This window comes from Hakea prostrata, chromosome 2, assembly GCF_041222555.1.
Source record: "Hakea prostrata isolate BN-2017 chromosome 2, UWA_Hpros_2, whole genome shotgun sequence".
Lineage (NCBI taxonomy): Eukaryota > Viridiplantae > Streptophyta > Magnoliopsida > Proteales > Proteaceae > Hakea > Hakea prostrata.
This window is the reverse complement of record NC_142601.1, coordinates 7,461,145-7,482,680: the sequence shown is the minus strand read 5'-3', so window position 1 is coordinate 7,482,680 and position 21,536 is coordinate 7,461,145.

The window sequence follows — 21,536 nt, the reverse complement described above, 5'->3', positions numbered from 1 at the left end:
ACACAACTTATTAATAGTCTCAGTCATGAGAGAATGCCTGGGGATATTTCTAACAGGACAAGAGAAACAGTTACAGTGCTGTCAAGTGGAAATCAAATTTGATCTTGCTTACTTCGATATTTTGATTCAGAAGTTGAGCAAATATTATATGCTCTGAAGGTATGAATCACATGCAAGCATTACTAGTAATAACTGCAAAAAGAGAGGGGAAACAGTACTGGAGATTAGAAGGAGCGGAAGATGGGGGAGAACAAGAGATTTGAGGAAAACACAGCTTCTATAGAAGAAAAAAATTAGAGGGAGATTAGAAAACCTAACATTCAACCTCAAGAACACAATCTAATGCAAATCCTATCACAAACAAAACAAAAGGAAAAAATAATAGATCAACATCAATGAAATAATAAATAATCAAGAGATTTCATGAAGAAAATTTAATTTTGAATGACGAAACAGTTGCTACTTGAGAAATCTCCAGCCACCTCTGGCAGCTCCAGCGATGCCACCACATTCTCCTACCTTGATTGAAAGAAAATTCACAAAAGAAGACCAAATCCACAAACAAAATTGAACACTGAACTAAACCCTAGCCCAACCATCTTAAGATAAAGATCTTGCTTGTAGCCACCTATCTCCATATACAGAAACACCTGTAAAACCTTGCCATTGACTTGGGTGCCACTGTCAAGGCCTGAGAATGTATCCCCTTCCATTTCCAAGTCAAAATTCAATTCTGCAACAGTAAAACAAAAACGAAAATCAGCAAGGACTGAGAACCAAGAATGGAGAACCCCACTAGGGACAAGTTCAATCAAAATAGGTTTTCAACAGGAACTCATATTATCTCTCTATATTTCTTGGCAGAAGCCAAAAACTGGACAAACTAAGGAATCATTAAATATAGTATGCTTGGCCTAAATCAACATATTTTTGTGTTTTACTCCCCATAACTCTTCCTCAGCCGGGCTGGGGCAGAATAACAAAGCCAGTACAAGTATTAGTAGCATAGAAAAAATGTGCTCCTCGTCATTAATATGTTTTCTCGTGGTAATTTTGGCCTCTTGAGAGAATCGATGATTGCATCTTTGATGCACTGTTAGTACTACATCGGAGAATTCTCAATTGGCTAGTTGTAAAAGCCCAAGGGCTATGGAACAAAGGATTATCCTGAATCTACACCAAAGTATTGATGGTGATTTTCAAATATCGTAGAACAAAATGGGAGACGATAAGATAGAATGCAATAGAAAGAAAGACAGGGAATGGGTTACCTACTCCTAACGGTTCCTAAGGTCTGGAGAAGAAATCATGGCTGCCATTTGTTTTCTTTCTTTTCTTTTTTTAAAAGAGAACAAAGAGAGATCAAGTAACAAAGATGGTTTCTAATGATAAGAAGTAAAAACAGATCCTGTTTCCATAAAAGGGAACATTTTCCTTCTTCACTCCATAAAATTTTCTTCTTTTTTCTATTCAATGGAGAATCTCAACATACGAAACATCTTCCAAAAAGCCAGTCAATGTCACTTAACAACAGAGGAGAAAAGGGTACAACAAAGAAAAAACTAGATTTATAAAAAAAAAAAAAAAAAATTTAAAAAAAAGATCTGAAAGGCAGTGTAGTAGTATTAGGGATATTTTTGGAAAATCAACCAAAACCTAGCCGCCACTTCATCTCAAGCTTATGCGGCTAGGGTTGCTTCCAAGAGTTCTACCGCTGTTAGAAGTCCCACAACCGATCAAACACTAGTTACTACATTCAAGGCATCCAAAAGTTCCACTGTTGTTAGAACTCCCACAACTGATCAAACATCAATTACTACATTCAAAGAAAAACTCTACATTGGTACTCACAAAGACTCTAGTCAACCAAAAGAATAGTTTGATACTGATTGGTACAAAAGCCTAGTCAATATTTTATGTAATCTAAAACGCCTACCTTCATGTAAACCAAAACATTGTAATTCAATAGTCCTAGAACACTGAGAAATGACTCTATTTCTATATAAAGCCTTGTACTAACTCCCTGTATTTTTAATGTGAATAATACTCTTCTCCTGAGCCCCAGACCTCCACCTCATCCTTATCCTCTTCTCCTTCTTTGGATCTTGTAATTGATCTCCCTTATGATCACCATCCATCTCCTTCCCAACCTCCTCCAAACTCTTCTCTTAACATTCATCCCATGATAACTCGCTCCAAACCCACCATCCACCTAGAACCCTACATACATCCATCTCTAATGATACCCAACTTGAGCTTACCTTTTTCAACACTGCCAACAAATACCCTCACTAGGGAACAGCTATGGATGATGAATTTAATGCCCTAATAAAGAATGGGACTTGGTCTCTTGTCCCTCCTCCTCCTCAAACAAATGTTATAGGTTGCAAGTGGGTGCTTCGAATTAAAAGAAAGGTTGATGGTTCTATTGAAAAATACAAAGCCCGCTTAGTGGCCAAAGGGTTCGATCAACAAGAGGAACTTGACTACAATAAAACTTTTAGCCCTGTTGTCAAATCCACTACTATCTGCCTAGTTCTATCTTTAGCTGTCTCTTATTGTTGGCCTATTCGCCAACTTGACATCCAAAATGTCTTTCTCTATGGCTTTCTAAATGAAATAGTCTACATGAAACAACCACCAAGGTTTGCTGACACTCTTCATCCTGATTATGTTTGTCGCCTTCACAAATCTCTTTATGGTCTCACACAAGCCCCTCGTGCTTGGTTTGATCTTCTTAGTTCCTTCTTATTGGAATTTGGTTTTGTTGGATCTAAAACTGACACTTCTCTTTTCATTTATCATGTACACTTTTTATCTTATTTATATGGATGACATCATTGTTACTAGTAGTTCTGAAGTGTTACTATCAAAATTTATGACTGCTATTGCCTTTGTCTTTGCTGTCAAGATCTTGGTCCCTTGCAGTATTTTCTTGGAATGTATTCCCTAATGGTCTTCATTTTTGTCAACAAAAATATATTGCCGACCTTCTTCACAGGGCCAACATGAGTGATTGCAAGCCTGTTCCCAATCCTCTTTCTCCTGCTACCCAATTGAGCAAATTTTTGGAGGAGCTAATGGTTGATCCTACATTGTACAGAAGTATTGTGGGGGCCCCTACAATATGCTACTATGACTCGTCCTGACATACAGTTTGTAGTCAACAAAGTCTGTCAGTTTATGCAAAGTCCAACTCTTGATCATTGGTCTGCTGTCAAAAGAATTATGCGGTACTTAAAGGGTACACTCTCTCATCGAATACTCATCAACAATCCTTTAATATGACTTTAACAACCTTTTTCGATGTTGACGGGGTTGGATGCCCTAATGATATTAAGTCTACCAGTGGTTATGTTGTCTTCCTAGGGCCCAACATCGTCTCTTGGAGTTCTCAAAAACAATACACTGTTGTTTGCTCCAATACAGAGTCTAAATGTCGAGCTATTGCTAATGCTGCTATTGAGCTTACTTGGCTACAATCTCTAGTTCACAAGCTTCATATATTCTTAAGTGTTGCTCTTGTACTCTAGTATGATAATATTGGTACCACCTATCTCACTTCAAATCCTATCTTTCATGCTTGTACCAACATGTAAAGATTGACTTCCACTTTGTTCGTGATAAAGTTGCCAAAGGAGATCTTCATGTTCGTTTCTTATCTATTAAGGGTCAACTGGCTGACATCTTCACCAAGCCGCAATCTACTCCACGTTTCAGCACCTTGCTAGCCAACCTCAAGGTCACTTCACCTCCCTTGAGTTTGCAGGGGCATATTAGGGATATTTCTGGAAAATCAACTATAACCCTAGCAGCCTCTTCATCTCAAGCTTATGTGGCTAGGGTTGCTTCCAAGAGTTTCATCGCTGTTAAAAGTCCCACAACTAATCAAACACCAGTTACTACATTCAAGGCTTCCATGAGTTCCACTGCTGTTAGAAGTCTCACAGCTGATCAAACACTAATTACTACATTCAAGAAGAACTTTACAATTGGTACTCACAAAGACTCTAGTCAACCCAAAGAAGAGTTTGATACTGATTGGTACAAAACCCTAGTCAATATTTTATGTAATCTTAAACACCTTCCTTCATGTAAACCAAAACACTGTAACTCAAGAGTCCTAAAACACTGAGGAAGAAGGACTCTATTTCCACATAAAGAACTCAAGAGTCCTAAAACACTGAGGAAGAAGGACTCTATTTCTACATAAAGCCTTGTACACACACACACTCTCTCTCTCTCTCTCTCTCTCTCTCTCTCTCTCTCTCTCTCTCTCTCTCTCTCTCTCTCTCTCTCTCTCTCTCTCTCTCTCTCTCTCTCTCTCTCTCTCTCTCTCTCTCTCTCTCTCTCTCTCTCAACTATCCCCTCTAACAAGTAGTATTAGCAGAGGAAGCCCATGTTAGAAATGAAATCTCTAACCCTTGTCGCCATTAACATTCAAGAAGCAAAGTTCATTATCGTCTTCTCAGAGTTTCAGAAATGGTTTTTTCTTTTTCATTTCTTTTGGAGGTTCTAATCAAACTTGTGGAAAATTTTGAATTTCATAAGAAGTGATAACGGTAGTCGTTTGGTTGTTCTGTGAAGAGGAAGAAGGAGGCGGTAATGCTGGTGGCGACATTGCTGCTGGCGCTGCCAGAGCCGAAGGTGGAGAGGGTGAAGTAGAGAAAGCCGAGTGAGGAGAGAGAATATATTGGCGATGAAAGGATGGTTAAGTGTTAGAAGAAATTGACCATAAGATTAGAATAAAACACGTGTCAATCATCTAATGGCCTTTTTTTTCCCCTCAGATTTTGGTAAGGGCATTTTTTAAAATTAAAGAAAATAAACAATGTGTTAATGGTTTCACTAACATAATGGACTACTATGTTTAATGAATGGGGTGTCTGTGTTTTTTAAACATAAAGTGGGGGTGACAGTGCTTTAAAGCCTCCGCTTTGGGGTGCCAATGCAATTTGCTCATAAGAAACAAAATGTCTGATATACCACACAATGGGATGAATACACATCGCAGGGGAACTAATATTCCCTAAGCAGTATTTTATTAACTCAAGGTTATCAAACTCAAAAATCACCAACCGCTAGTCTTCTTGGATTGCATAGAGCATTGTGGTCCTTAACCCTAAAGCCTCACCCACCAAAGCTGATCCAAAACAAGTTGGGTCCAAGACAGCCATGAGAACTTCCCCAAGATGATCACAGGCCATTAGACCCAACCCACACTTGGCTCCATCACTAGCCAAGGCAGCATCTGAATTAAACTTAACCCAACCCCTTGATGGGGCCTCCTAAGTCTTGCCTTTGTCCTCCCGATTCCTGCGCTTGCACTCGACGGAAAGGAGACGTGAAGAATGTATTCAGATGCTCTACAAGTAACCTCCAATGCAATCTAACTGGGACTCCACCTCCTCCTATTAAAAAAGGTATCATTTCAAGCAACCCATAATTGCCAAAAGATGAAGAAACACTGGGTTGCAACCGAACTTGTCAATTCCATTCTCAACAGGCCAGAACCCAAGCTTCAAAAGCCACTCATGCACACCTGGACCATTCGAATGAAGGATACAGGACAAATTATTGGCAAACCACACTGCCCAAGCAAACGAGCAACCCAAAACCACATGATTAAAGTCCTCTATTTCCTCACCACAATGAATGCAAGATGGATCGATATGAAAGTGCCTCTTACTCTTGGCCTCGGCCAAACCAGCTGCACACCCTCGCCAAAATAGATGCTTGATTTTTTAGTAAAACTTGGGCACTCCATATAAAGTTCTAGACCTCTGAAGGAATGGAAATCCACGATGATGATCTAGAGGAAGAGGCTCCTCTATCGAGTTGTGATAAAACTCCATTCTCATAGTTTTATAAACTGCTTTGACTGTAATAAGGCCATTCTTTAATCCTGTCCACACATGCTTGTCAGTATTGGGGAAGAGAGAGAGAAAGGCATTCTACAAATGGTCGAAGCCACCCTGTCTAAGAAAATATGTGCAATCAACTCTACTTTCCACACCCTAGCTTGATGATCAATCAAATCCAAAACTAACAAAGATTCCATACCTATATGGGGGTCTTCCTCTATATGACTAGAGGGAAGCCCAATCCAAGCTTGAATGTTCTCTCCTGTCTCCCCATGCCAAGTCAATAGAGGTCTAAGAACATCTCTTCTGGCAATTAAGCTCTACCAAGCCCATGACGATTGATTTCCTACCACAACATCCAAAAGAATAGAACAAGGAAAAGCCCCCATCAAATACTTGGGATTGCCTCGAGAAATAGTCCATCTAAGAAAGAAACCTCCCGGTTCTTGTTAGATAAGCTGACTCAAAGACTTGAGGGTTGAAAACTTAGACTCCTTTCACAAGCAGGGAAAGAGGTGATGTTGAAATCAGTAGCTTGCTCTCTTCCTCTATACGCTTGTAGTCATTTCAAGCTACCTAAGAGTCTACATAATCAGTTTAGGAAGCAAGCTGCTAATTCCTTTAGGGGGGAGGTGGATGGGCGACCTAAGATTCATTGGATATCTTGGGAGAGGTTGTGCTTACCGAAGTCAACACGAGGGATGGGATTTAAAGACTCTTATAACCAAAGTTTAGCCTTGTTGGCTAAGATGGCTGCTAAGTTGTGGCAACAACCTAACACACTGTAGGCTTAGTTTATTAAGGCAATTTATTTTTCCTCATTGCAACTCCATGTTCAACAATACATAATTATTTGATAATTATTTTCTTCCTTTTATGTTAATTGAATTTTATATTAGCTCTCTTCTAACACTTTATGTTAATATATCAATCTTTTCTTCTAATAATTTGTATTTCTTTAAAAAGAAAAGCATAAGTAGAGTTAAAAATTATTTAACTCAAATCATGCATATTTAAAAATCTATATTATGCTTCAATTTAATTAAATTAAGAGCAAAAAGTCCACGTGCATTTTCACGTGGGTTCTTACTAGTATATATATATATATATATATATATATATATATATATATATATATATATATATATATATATATATATATATATATATATATATATATATATATATATATATATATATATATATATATATAAATATATATATATATATATATATTAATTCAATAATTAGTTATTCTCTCACTTCTCTCAATTATGGGAGATAACATAAGTTACTTTGCACACTGTAGTAGAAGAGAAACAACAAGTATCTAATTTTTTTAACCCAAAATAGAATATCAATAAATACTACAAAATCCTCTTATTTGATTAAACTAGTACCATTACAATTCCAATACAATTTTACCCCACAATTGCAAACTTATAACTTTATTCAGCTGATTTTAATATAATAATATTTCAAAATCACAATTTATATTATTTTAATTGAAGAAGTTGAATAATATTCAACCCGTTAAAAATAAATAATTTAATTTAATTCATATGGAATTATAAGTAAAGATTTACCTTAAAATTGTTTTCTTGTAGATTAGTAGAATTTCAATTGCCTCCAATATATCAAATTTTTCTCAAAGATAAATTGAAAATCATGTATCAAACTATAACTGAATATATAGAACAACCAAGAACAATAGCCACAAACATTCCGATTATCCATGTTTGTATGATTATTTATTATCTTAAATCATGCATAATGTATTTCTTTATAAAAAAAATAAAAAATAAAAAAATCAGAGACACCTAAGACAATTGGCAAAAAAATATACACCCCAAAATATATCAATTTGGCAAAAACACCCCAAAATGTCTTTTAAATTTTCATAATGGTACACTCCTATTAGCAAATTCCGCTAAGTCATGCTTAGAAAATTTCATAAACTTATTTACACTTAATCCTTTATGACTTTACAATGTTGCCCCTAAAAAAATTTAATCCTGAATTTCATTTTATTTCTTCCTCCATGAATTCCTTCTTCTTCCTCAATTCACCATTTTACATGATATAGAATAAGACAACTAAGGGTATATTCATCATTTCCTTTAACTAATTAATGTTTCTAACGAAAAAGTGGGATGATTTCCAAAAATGGCATAGTTTTGGGGTATCCATGTTTTTTGCCAATTATCTTGGGGTGTCTCAGAAATTAAAAATAATAATAATAAAAATTAAAAATAAATAAATAAAAAAAAAACTCATGCATGATATATGAACAAAGCAGTTTTAAGTTACCAAGAAAAAAATAAAAAAGAAATGAAGTACTCTTAAAACGCCTCACATGATTAACATTTTTAGTAAACATTACAATTTTAAACATTTCTTTGTGTTCACTTAATGCACTTGTATTCACTATTTCACAGTATATAGTTCAAAATATTATTTGCCTTCATAATACATCCAATAGCCTGATAACTAATGGTCACTTACAAACGACAAGTTTTACCAAATGTTCAAACTCTATAGATATGGTATTATGAGATCTATTAGTACTCTTGTACACAAATTTGAAAACTAATTAATCCCCTTTTTCCGTAGAAATTCATTATCATGCCATGAGATATATTACTCCCCTCCTTTGTCTAATATTTTTCAATACCCAAGTATATGGCTGTTCATGCATATGCACATAGGAGTTTACTAGTTTTTATAGAAAATGGACTTTGTGGTGCTTGGCTGCTATTGCTAGGAAAGTGCACTTTTTTTTCATAAGGACTTTTATGATATTTATATTGAATTTATGATATCACAAATTATCAAATGATCCATAGTTATTTAGGTTGTGTCGTTTATTTTTATTTTATTTTGTCAATTTTTCATTCCCATTCTTATCCATCTAAAAGAAATCAATACCAAAAACCCTTTTTAATAAAATATGAAAATTTATTTTTAAGCGATTGCCCAAATAAATTATGGGATAAAAAATATGTTTGGTAAGTAAGTAGTTGGAAATAAATTTCATAATGTTTTTTAAATAGGATACAAGCTGGTTAAGGAATCTAAGAGATAAAAAGGTGGGGAGGGATTTGCTTTCTAATATCTTAGGTAACTAAAGTTCTTAAGTATTGTTTTCCAACTTATATGAGCCAATGCACATTAAGGAACCATTTGATAACTCTAGAAAATAGTTTCTGGTTTTTCTTGCTTCAAGAATTAATAAAATTGGTCAAAAATCGTTTGATAAAATTGTTTGATTCTGATGTTTTTGGCAGCATAAGTTGAAAGTTATGAAAATTTTTATTTTATTTGACGCAACACAATTTGTTATTGCATGTGTTTTTAGAAGCATAAATTGGGCATGCAAGGTTTAAGTCAAACAGTTTTAGAAGGGAGTATTCATGAAATTTTGGCATCCTAAACATAACATCCTACTAAAACCTTATCATATTGTGGTAGAACTCTTCCATTCGTTGCTTCTTCAACCTTAATGATGAGGATTGTTTGGTTCTTCATCTTCTCTAACTTTGGTGATCAATATTTCTCTTTATCTTATTTATTTCCAATGAATCCCTAATCCCTATTCATGTGAAATGAGTCTTTGTTCTTCATCTTCTCTATCTCGAATTATGGCAATAAGGTGTCAAGTAATACTGTTTCTACTTTCAGAAACAAGTGTTATCAAATGCTTATAAAAATGTTTTTGCTTCCACAAAAAGTTTTGACTCTTCTGGTGTTTTTGAAGCATAAACACTTGGTGGGTTATCAAACGAGTCCTAAGCCCAAGGATTATATGAATTTTTCAATTATTTTAAAAAAAAAAAGTTCCATAATAGATATCCAACACACACAAAAATGAAAAACTAAATAAATAATACAATACTAACGCCTCCATTAAACAAGGTCAAATTGCTCAAGTGGGAGGAGTTATTAGAGACCATAGTGGAGCTTTCTAAGGTGGATTCACAAAAAAAGTGTGATTCAATGAAGTTCTAGAAACTAAACTTTTGACATTGAAAGAAGGATTGGACATTGCACTTTCAATATGGGGTGGCATGGCCTATTGAGATGGAATCCAACTCCGGCCAGATTATTTTGCTAATTCATCCTTATTTGAAGATCCAAAAAAAGTTTTGGGACATTATTAATGACATTCGTCAAAGAGTCATATCAAATGAACATGTCCATTTCACCCACATTGGACGGAAAGGAAACCAAGTAGTTGATTGGCGTTCAAGGATGTTCTGTGATGAAATGGAAATCCTGAAAATGCTACAAAAACCACATCCGGAATTAGAGGAATTTCTTCAGGCTGATATGTTGGTTGGGCCAAATTAGCTTTTTCTTTGTTTTGTTTCTATTTGGTCCTGCGTGACCCCATTCTTTCTACCAAAAATAAAATATAAAATATAAAATATAAAATATAAAATAAAAAGAAGAAGAGAGAGAGATAGAGAATAAAAATTGATACAAAAAAGACTTTTAGCGCCTTTTTGGTATCAACTCTCATTTTCATTTTCTGACGCCTTACATAAACACCCCTCACCCATGTGAATGACCAAAAAGCCCCTCTCACTCATTATGTACCCAACCCATAGGTGGGTGACCCATCTTCTTCCTACACCTCGCATGAAATCCCACCACCGTCGGTGACCGCCACCCCTTACCCTACCAGCAACCACCACCCCACCTCCCCCTCACCGCTACATTTTACTCTCTCTGTTTCAAATCATCTAAAACTTTTTCCATTCTTATTACACCAATTAATTGGAATTTGGTTGGAGGGGGGGATGGTTATTTCTTCTAAGAAAATATTAGCGAAGACGATGGCCAGATCAGTAGAGGGTGCATGGAAAGTATCAACATCCATTGATGTGCAACAATTGGGACTGCATTACTTCCTGATCCAAACAGTCTCCATGGAAGAATGAACATGGCTCTTGAGAAGGGGCCGTGGTTGGTGAAGAACACCCTTCTAGCTCTCTTGAAATGGGAACCTGAAATTCCGTTGCTCAACATGCTTTTCACCACTCTCCAGATCTGGGTCCATTACCAAACTGCTACAATGTGATAATAGGATGTTCAGTTGCAAACAGGGTTGGGACCTTTGTAAATGTCAGGTTACCTAAAAAGCTTGATGATTTTAGTCGCCCCTTCCCTGTTTGCTTGAGTTGAACAATACTCTCCCTTCTCTGCCCAGGCATGCTTCTAAACTATCCAAAACTTCTTCCTATTTGGGTTGGGTTTTCATACTCGAAACTTCCTTCTTTATATTTCACTTGTGGTAGTATTGGTCACGAGTCAAGGGTTGGTACTCTTAGAGATACCTTGGAGCATGGGCTTCGTCTTCTTATTTTCCTATTTAAGGTTAGGGTTTGGGGTTTTCCAGAATGGGGAGAAACAACGATTAGCAATCTAGGGTTTTCTCTGTGCTCTACCTTTTACCATTCTTTGCTCTCCTCCTCTCTTGATCCCTTTCTCAAACCCTTCTTCATTAGATATGGCTCCACCTTATTTGCATCGTCCATTGAGGTGTGCATCAACCTCGCAAGTGTCTCCGACCACATTCACGTTGTTTCTTCTTGGGATTTTGCTTGCTCTGATGATGTGTGCTTTAGTTAGCTTTGTCATCGGATTTATCTTAATGCCTTGGGGGAGGTGGAGCAGTGGTTTCCGGTAGGGGAATAGGTGATGGTCGCCGGCTGTGGTGGGATTTCAAGCGAGGTGTAAGAAGAAGATGGGTGAAGGGATTCAAACTAGGGATTGGGTACATAGTGAGTGAGAGAGATGTTGGGAGGAACTTCAAACTAGGGGCAATATAATAATTTGAGTGGGGGTAAGGGCATTTAGGTCAAAATAGATTTCAGCTTAACAGTAATGGTTAGATAACTAAGGTTGGGTTTTTTGTAATATTTCAAGTTGATAAAATTTGGGCCAACTGAAATATTTGGCACTTAAATGGGCAAAGACGAGTTTGGGCTCAACTTAAGCGGGGAAAAAAAATCGCCTATTATGGATTGTGAGCCAAAAAGTCATTATATATTCTGTTAAGGCAACTTAAAGAGGGGGGGTGATAGGTTGCAACTAGTGGACTTGTCTAATTTTTCTGTTTGATTGTAATTACAAAGTAGATTGTAGATTTTAACGATAATTAAGTAATGCAATCAATCCACAAGACAAGTAATGCAATCAATCCCTTTACAATATATGTTCAATAGAGCAAGAGCACCATTTACAATCTTTGTTCTAAGTAGGGCAAGAGCATCATCTGCTAATTCTAATCAACTTAGATTAGAATTGAACAATCAATACAATTTGAAGAATTTGAAGATATTACCTAACAAGGGATGTGATAGTTTACTCCTCCTTGTATAAGTGTGATACAATGAAAAATGAATGCACAAGAGATGAGATGCACCACTAATGAAGTCTCAATGCCCTTCAATCACTCCAAGCTTGATTCTAATGAACTTGCTTGACAACTTTACAATGTCCTTCAAAGTTGAGTGAAGTTGGAAGGCAAGTGATCAATGTTTGTTTACCAATTTGAGAGTTTTAAGAGTTGTGAGATAGTAAATGCTCAATAGACAAGGTAGAAGCTCTCAAATGGGGGTGATTGGGCTTATAAACATGGCATTCAATTGCTTGGCCCAACTTCCCAACAGATAGAAATTTCTATGAAATTTCATTGCAGACAGACGATCGTTTGACCAGATGAAAGTCTATCTCAAATTTAGCCATTAAAAGTATAGCCGTTAGGCAAAGTCAGGACCAGACGGACGTTTGTCTGGCTTACTATAGTCAGACGGACGTCCGTTTGCAGTACAGAGTGCACAAGTGGGTTTGGACAGGGACTTGATTGGATTTTTGGTATTTCTAGCCAATTCTAGCCTCATACATTCTCCTAATATGTCCTAGGTCAGTCTAGTGACATGATATGCATATTAATTTAATGTGAATACATATGAGTGCATGTGTACATGTCCTAAATCCCGAATTCATCTAAGTCTTGAACTTGACTTGATTTCTCATCTTCTTATGATTTGATCTTGACGCTCATCTTGACATTAGTTTCTTGTTCAAGATTACTTGAGCTTGAACATCTGGTGAGTTTGGTTCAATGAGTGAGACTTGGTTTACTTGGTTTACTTGTTTTAGTAATGAGTTGGACAATCACCACTTAATATAGACATTATAATTTGTATTTGTTGTTATCAAAATTAATGGAGGCTAATATGGTAATGCTGACATGGCATTTTCCAACATATTCATTTTTGTGGAAGACACTTAAAATTCAAGTACTTTTTCCCTTCTTCTTCTTCTTCTTCTTTAAGGTTTTTTCTTAGTTTTCATTATATATTTTCATTATTTTTTTTTTTCACTATACGAAACTAAATTTCTTCTCATAATCTATTGTAGTCAAAATTAACAAACCATTTTTCATTCTTGACCATAAATCAATTATTATATTCATTTATTTTAAATAGAAAAAATAGATAATAATATCTGATACCAAAAAGGCCCTTAGTTCATTAAATAATTCTTTTTAAATTCTGCATCACTACACCTCAATTTTCCATTTTGTTGAATGGTAGTCCACAGTGAACCTTCAACCCCTCTCAATGATTACGGTAAGGGGACCATCTATCCTCATACATTTTTGTTCTATGTGCGGAAGCTTTCTTCACATTTGGAGATAGCTTTAAATAGGAGGCAATTGAAGGATATTCAAATTTTTAGGGGATGAGAAAAAGCTTTCTCATTTGGCCTTTGCAGATGACATGCATCTTCTTGTTTGGGCAAGCAACTCAGGCTAAAGAAGCTTCTTTTCAAAAAATTATTGAACAATATTGTTCGTTCTATGGGCAACAACTCAAAATCCTTAAAACCATAGCATATTACAGCCTAGGGGCCATAGTTCGGCAAACTTCTCTGTTTTGTTGTTTAGTGAAAAGGGGAATTTCGCTGAAATATTAGGCGAATTTTTGCCTTGTAATATTGATCATTTCTTATATCATTCAGAATATAGTTTGTTTAGAAAAAGTTGAGTGAGATCTCACGCATGAGATCAACGGTGGACATTCAAAACATGGATTCCTAAGAAAGGCTAGCAGGCTAGGTTGGGGTTTCCAAAAAGGTGGTAGATGAGATTAGGCATTTGGACTCTCAATGTTTGCTGACAAACCCATTCAAAAAAAATATCCAAATTGAAACTAACAGTGATAGAAAATGAAAACTAATGGGAGTCACATCCCACCCAACCAGTTTTGGACACACCTAAATACCCATGGGGGTAATACAGTATAGGATCAGGTTCACAGCCAATCAATGACAATACAATACCATAAAGCATAATCCAAGAGCAAGAAATTAAATAAAGCAAATATCAAAGGTTATTATAGTCATTCTCAAATCATAATTAAAGCTAATGAATATGAAATTAGAGTATAAAAGAAAGAAGTTGTTTAACAGTGGAAGCTAGTCTAAATATTGTTATCAAAGAAAGATAAGAGTTTAAGTAGCACCCTTACCTAACAAACAAATAGAGAATGTAACTAATTGAGACTAAGGCAACTACTTTCTCCAATGATATCTCTAAAATATTAGAAGGGTTGGACTCCATAAAGTGCAATCTTAGCAGGGACATGACTTTCCATGTGCTTGCATGTCTTCTCCCGCCGATCCTTCGTAGGACTCTACCGGCAGCAAACTCTCTATGCAAAAGGAGTCATCATAACCTACAGTAGAATCTAAGAGAAAAAATATATATAAAGGAATGAGTTTCATAGAACTCAGTGAAGTCAACATAAATCATACATCATGCATCTATCGCACACATAATTATGCAATATAGTATAATAAATGAATATGCAAGTATGTTTCTAGACTCTAACAAATGTAGTGTCTATGGTATACATGTATTAATTTACCACATGATCCTCCTCTAGGCAGTCTCGTCACTCTCCCTCACGGCATTCAAGCCGTCTTTTGGGTTTTCAGCGGCAATGGGATTATGTCGCATCATACTCACCAACACCATTTGGTTTGAGAACTAGAGCGTGTCAGGGATAAGTCTAGTCCAAATGCAATGTCAACTACGCCTCGCGCTACATGTGGTCCTAATGCCTTCCCTCAAGCCTGGTGCCCTTTTGGTCCAATATCTTTTTCATCTAGAAATGTTATTCCTCATGGCACTCAAGGCGTCTTTGGGACTACTATTCCTTAACTCGGTGGTCATCTACATATGCTAAGGTGGATGCTTCTTATGTTTCTTCATGGCACTCAAGCCGTCTTTTGGACGCACCATCAGCCCAACTCTAACATATGCAACTCTACCATTACATGATAACAATGAACCTATATGATGCTCACATGATCCAACCAATACCATCACGGGTCACTTGGCTTCAATTCCCTTGTTGAAAAGGTAATAGCATCCATCAAGGTTTACTAGCCACTACATTTAGACACCTACTGACTGTAAACCTAGTGAGTCTAAGTGGATGCATAGACACCAAGGGTAATGGGTGACCCCCGCCCACCCACCCACCCACACACAGTATATATATATATATATATATATATATATATATATATATATACACAATGCAGTACCATACCACCCAACTCCATCACACATCACATTCTCAAACATCATTTGAGTGAATTGAATAAATAGCATTAGCATAAGTATAAAACATCAAATTACTTTGTATCCATACAAAGTCCCACAATAATTCATGGGAATATAAATATAACATTTGCAATCACAAGAAATTGAATCAAATCAAATGCACAATACATGATAATGTCTTTCGGCACTTGTCAATAACAATAATGATCTCAAATGCTAAGAAATCCACAAATTTAAGAGTGTAAACAATCCAAGATAACCCTAGAAACATAAATATTAAGTTAGGTTCAAGATAGAAAATAAACTATGCATCAAATGAACCCGACTTGCGCTCCTAGTTAGGGGGCGGCAAGTCAAGCCTTCTAGTGCCGGTCGACTGTCCCCTAGTAGCTACCAAAATGCCATAGTTTAAGTTTATTTCGAAATCAAATCAATTGGAGGGTTTTTAAGATTTCAATGGAACAATAGTATTGTCCCAAAAACACTTTCCAATCATCCCAACTATTATAAGAACCTTATGTTGGGCAAAAGAGTTTGGACACTCAATATTGTTCTAGAAAATGATAATCAATATCTCATTGAACTACTCAAGAACCGATCCCAACTAGCATGGAAAGTTGCTTTTCTCATTGATGATATCATAGACTTGGCCTAGCATAATTGATGATATCATAGACCTGGCCTCAACATTCTTAAATATATTATTCACATACATTTTTCAGAGAAGCTAATACAGTGGTAGACTGCATTGCAAAGCACACAACATTAATCCAAGACTGTTTCGCTCACTTTCTTATCTTTTTTTGTACTGGGTTTTACTTTTTGACTCTTTACAATGGAACATACCTCGTGGTTTTAATTTTCAATACAATATCATTTTACCAAAAAAAAAAAAAAAACTTCAAAATTCTTAATTATTGCAAATGTCACCAATGATTCAATAGAGGTTTTTACAAAGCACCCACTATTATTGGGATCAAATTAGTGACTACCCATTATTATGCTCTAAATTACATGTCACCTATTGTCAAAATTGCAAGTTATCCATAATTAAGATTTTCTATTAACTGATGAGTAAAATGACCCAAATACCCCTACCTTCATTTAACTCATTTAAAATGCAAATTATTCAAATACTCTTTGGACAGTAAAATGACATTATTGCTCCTAATTTGACTAACTAAATGATCAAAATATCTTTACCTCATTTAACTCATTCAGTGGGTGAAGGAAGAATCTATCTTCTTCCTATCCCTTGCCTGCCTGCCAAAATACACTTGCCACCTCAAACTCCCAGCTGAAAATCATAGTTTCTCCCTAAACCATCGCTTTCATATGCGAACTCACCGTGAAAGCTCCAATGAAGAAACAAGAGTCACCAATGGTGAGTTCATTTCATCTGTGGGCTTGTGGGCTTGTGGGCTTGTGGGCCAACCCCATTATATAGATCAAGGCCCAGAGCATGCTAACGTACAAGTGCACCGATAAGGCTTGGAAGTAGATATGATTAGAATAAGGGATAATTACTGTTGCCCCCCTGTACTTTGATTTTATTACTAATAAAACCTTGTTCTTTACGAAATTACTATTGCCCCCTTCCTTATAACGGTGTTAAGTTGCCGTTAAGTTTGAATGTGTAATGTCTAATTTGCCCTTCATTAAAATTAAGAAATCAAAAGACGATGCTACCCCATTTATAAAACCATATTAAATGTCAATTTTACCCTAAACTTCATTTATTTTGAATTAATGAAATGGGCAAAATCCAAATCCGATTTGGTTTCCCACCTTCACAAAACTTCATCTATTTTGAATTAAAGAAATGAGCAAAATCCAAATCCGATTTGGTTTCCCACCTTTACTAAGCTTCATTTATTTTAAATTAAAGAAATGAACAAAATCCAAATCTTGATTTGGCTTCCCACCTTCACTAAACTTCATTTATTTTGAATTAAAGAAATGAGCAAAATCCAAATTCAATTTGGTTTTCCACTCTCACTAAACTTCATTTATTTTGAAAAATTTTTAGGTGATATTTAGTTTCCAATTTGAGTTGAATTCGATTTTTCTTACTCTTCGGTAGAATTTTATTCAATCATTATTTCTTTATTTGGTTTTTTTTTTTTTTTTTTTTTTGAGAATAAAACGGATTATAGTTATTTTTTTTGTCTATAGTTAATTAAGGGTAGTACTGTAACTTGCCAAAAGGGTAACTAAGTAAAGAGATAAGTATAAGGGTATTTTGGGGTTTTTGACAAAATATAAAGGTGCCACATCACGAACCGGAACACAGGGGGGCAATAGTAATTATAGACAAAGTTGAAGGTTGGATTAGTAATTTTGAAAAGTACAAGGGATACAGTAGTAATAAAATCAAAGTACAGGGGGCCAATAGTAATTATCCCTTAGAATAATTATACACGTGTAAAGGGACCGTATAATAATTATATAATACTCGTATTGATCTATCATTGTGGGGCCATACCTCAGCAGATGCCACCGGCCACCATGTAGGATTCACATCCTTTGTAATTCCTTTCCTTGTACTTCCCTGGAATTCCCTCATAGGATTGTGCCATGTGGCGTTTAAGTAATCCAAAGGTTATCCAATTTAAACTAAATTTGAATTTTATTTAAACCCACCCATAAATTTGAATTTTATTTAAACTCTAATTTGTTGGGTAACCTTTGGATTACTTAAATGCCACATGGCACAATCCTATGAGGGAATTGCAAGGAATTACAGGGAAAGGAATTACCGAGGATGTGGATCCCACCATGTAGGGTCCACTCTATTTGCAGGTAAACCCTTTCCTGTTATTTTAGCGGTAAAAATTTACTAAAATGAGTTGAAATGAAAGCACACATTGCCTTTAATGGGCTGGTTCTGAAAGGCAGCGTAGTCCTTACGCGAACGTCCAAAGTATCAAATTAGGGGTGTCAACGTTCGGGTTGCGCTGGTTTTGGGCTTGGCCTAATGGTTTCGGGCTAAAAAATACTCAATTCAAACACAATCCATTAATAAAATAACGGTTTTAGGCTTGTGCGGTTTGGCTTGGGCTAACTAACGATTTAGAATTGAGTTTACTAACGATTTGGGTTCAGATTTACTAGCAATATGTTTTGAGGACCTTGTTGATGTTTGGAATTTATCAAGAGTATGTTAACACATATAAGCATTAAGTTCTCTCTAAGTCTCCTGTGTTGGGTATTTAAAACTATTTTTTTTATATACAAAGAAGTAAAAATTATAAAACTAATATACAAAAGAAAGTTGGCATCTTAATGAATTTTAATGGATTGTCTCTGCTTATTCTCTTCCCCTTTCTTGACACTTGTAAAAATGTATAAAAAAAAAGCATTAAAATATTTTCAAATGATAATACACTTGCTAAATATTTACTAAGCCCGTCTTCAAAATAGCGAAAGGTTTGACAGGTTTGTTGTTTACATATTTCAAATCAAAACAATTAAGTAAAAAAAATGGATACTTGGGGGTTTTACTGTCTTTTACATTTAAATTAAATTTATTTTATTTATTTATAATAGGTTTAATGGGTTGGTTCGGGTTGGGATTGGTTTAGGGCCAAACAGTTCGGGCTAGCGGGCCACACACACGCTGGCTGGCCTAGCCCGAACTAGTGCGGGTTGAGGTTGTTCAACCCAAACGCAGCCCATTAAGCTTCGGTACGGGCCGGTTCGGTCGGGTTTTAATGGTTTGGGTTAGGTTTTGATACCCTTATATCAAATAGATGAGAGATTTTGAGCTCCTAGGGGGCATGGGGGTCATTTTGTTCTTCCTATATCTAGGACTTGGAGCAAGGGCTAAATGCATTTGATGATTTTTTTTTCTTAAAAATAAAAAATATATAATTAAAAAAAAATCCTCCTGTAGTATCATAGTTTTAGAAAAAACACTCTTGTAGTATTCAATCGATTTGTAGTTATATCAACCTCCAATTTTGTCATTGATAGGTTAGTCAAGCGGTTAAAGGCCCAACTTCCCTAGGGGAGGTTTTGGGTTCGCATCCATTCGGCGGCATTAATTATATATATAAAATCTCCCTTGAGGATGTAATCGTGGTGCGCATAAGCTGGCTTGGATGAACCTCATATCCAAAAAAAAAAAAAAAAATTGTCATTGATTCTTTTTTAGTCTCCTGAGTTGGGATTTTTATAAGAAACTGTATTTTATTTACACTCTTCTACCACACGTTTAAAACGATAACAATTTATGTTTAAACTCCGGTCTTAGAATTCAATTCCGTAAAATGATGATTTGACCATAAACTAAATAGAGGATTAAGTCTATTCAAGAATTGGAATCAATAAATTTGGTTATGTTACCATTTCAATTCAGGTCTAAGATACAAGTTCTGTTATACTTCAGTGTGTTAAATAGTTATATCCTTTGCCTTTAAATTTCCAATAACCCCTAAAATTGAAAAACATGAATGCCCATCTTGTATATTTGGATTTGATTTACTTATTTTATGGTTTTAAAATCCAACTAAAACAAAACTCTTTTGATCCAAATCAATTGATTTAATTGGGTCTGGTTTCCATTTTGATTTTGCTTGATTATTACATGAAGGAATCAAAATCCATCCATATTGGATCTTATGAACCAAACCAATTGGTTAAATTTCCATCCAAAACCAAAATATATATATATATATATATATATATATATATATATATATATCTTAGACCAAAAACCTCCCGACAAAAAAACCCATAGAAATAAATTTGAAAAAAATTAAACGATAAGCTTCCTTATAGATTTTTTTGTCTTTAATGTTTCAGTTAATAAAACGAGCTAAAACTGAGTTTACGTTTACAAAACTAACAAAAATCTGATTTTTCATTACATTTTTTACCCTAAAACTGACCACATCCAAAGAAAAATCAATATTTGTCCCAAAAAAAAAAAAAAGTAATTAAAATTTTCATATCCTCCTATGTCTCTATAATCAATTTTGAAGATAAAAATATTCAAGCAGACAAAAAATCATTATTTTTATTAGTTTTGTAAATACAAGCTTAATTTTATTTAGTTTTATTTTTTTTGGAGAAAGGGAGCTTTGATTAAATAAAGGGAAAAAAAGAAAGAAAATTACATTCTGAAGAATTTCTTACCATTAGCATCATCCCGAACAAAAGCAGAAAGAGCTAACGGAAGAGCATCTACAGCTAGATGGATTTCTTGGGAGGTATTAAGGAAAGCTGCCAAGAAGTCCGCACAAACGTTAATCTCCCGAACATGATGAACAAAATTACATATCAAAAAACCACCCCTTAACTCCCTAATCTCCATGATCAAATCAACAACCCTCCAAAATGTAGAAAAATGTCCCTGAATAGATTGGATGGCCACCATGGAATCAGATCGAATTTCTATCATCGTCAAACCCATTTCACGAGCAGTCTCTATGCCACGCTTGATCGCATATAATTCCAATCAAGTAATATTTTTCTCATTACTACCACCTGCCAAAGCAAAAATAACCTTACCATGACGATTTCGGGCAATAGCTCCGTACCCACCAATGTCTTCTCGACTAGAACCATCACAATTTATAGCCACCCAATTACCTTCTGGCTTGGGCCATCTATGACAAACTGCCTTTGGAAGTTGAAAAGTCACCCCAATGTACCATCGAGCAAAAAAATTCCTATCTTCTTGAGTGTCAGTAAGTTTGAGTGGAGGGTGTGCGAATCGCAAGCGGGTATCCTTCTTAATTTTTCCCAATACCACCTGAGCTTCTGTAGTAGTACCACTGAATATTCAACTATTCATTTCCTCCCAAATTCTATATATAGTTGCTGTCATAGAGAAACAACGGATTGCAGCTCTTGTTGTCGGACACTGCAAAATGTGTGGTGATCCACATGAGTTCATCCTTCCAAGAAGCCAATGGCAACCTGGTATACCCATTTAGCTCTAAGATATGACACCATATTTCACTAGAGTAGGTACAATAGAAGAAGATATGATCTAAATTCTCTTCACATCTATCACAAAG